We start from the raw sequence: 660 nt of genomic DNA, 5'->3' as shown, positions 1-660 counted from the left end.
AGGAGAAGGAGGAGGGGGAGGAGGAGGAGGAGGAGGAGAAGGAGGAGGGGGAGGAGGAGAAGGAGGAGAAGGAGGAGAAGGAGGAGGGGGAGGAGGAGGAGGAGGCGCGGGAGGAGGAGGAGGAGGAGAAGGAGGAGAAGGAGGAGAAGGAGGAGGGGGAGGAGGAGGAGGAGGAGGAGAAGAAGGAGGAGCTGTCTCCCCAATGGCTTTGGAACCAACGTGGGCACGGGTCGAGGAGCCGCATCCTCCTCCCCCCCTCCTCCTCTCCCCCGTCTCCCCAACTCCCCCCTCCCCGCACCCCCCTCCCACGCACACTCCGCCAGGGACTTGCGGAGGTCCCCACAGAAGCAGCACCGCCCCTACCCCCACTCATTCTGTCCGGGACCCCCACCCCCCAGGGGGTAGGGGGGGGCTGGGGTGGGGGTCCCCCACACGCTCTCCCCTACCCGATGGGGAGAGCGTGCTAATGATTGGAACATCGTTAAACTCGCGTCCCTCCCCAATCTGACGCCTCTGAGCTTCCAGCAGCGACCACGGGAAGCCCGTCAACCATCTCCGCCCCGGAATGAACAAACCGTTTCAACTATTTCCTTTACCAGGTAAATCCCACTGAGCGATTGCTTCTTGTTCAGGGGCGAGCGGGCCGCACGTGACGACAGC

The sequence above is a fragment of the Lampetra planeri genome, chromosome 1 (assembly GCF_965212315.1).
Source record: "Lampetra planeri chromosome 1, kcLamPlan1.2.h2, whole genome shotgun sequence".
Classification (NCBI taxonomy): domain Eukaryota; kingdom Metazoa; phylum Chordata; class Hyperoartia; order Petromyzontiformes; family Petromyzontidae; genus Lampetra; species Lampetra planeri.
This window is presented reverse-complemented; position numbering follows the sequence as displayed.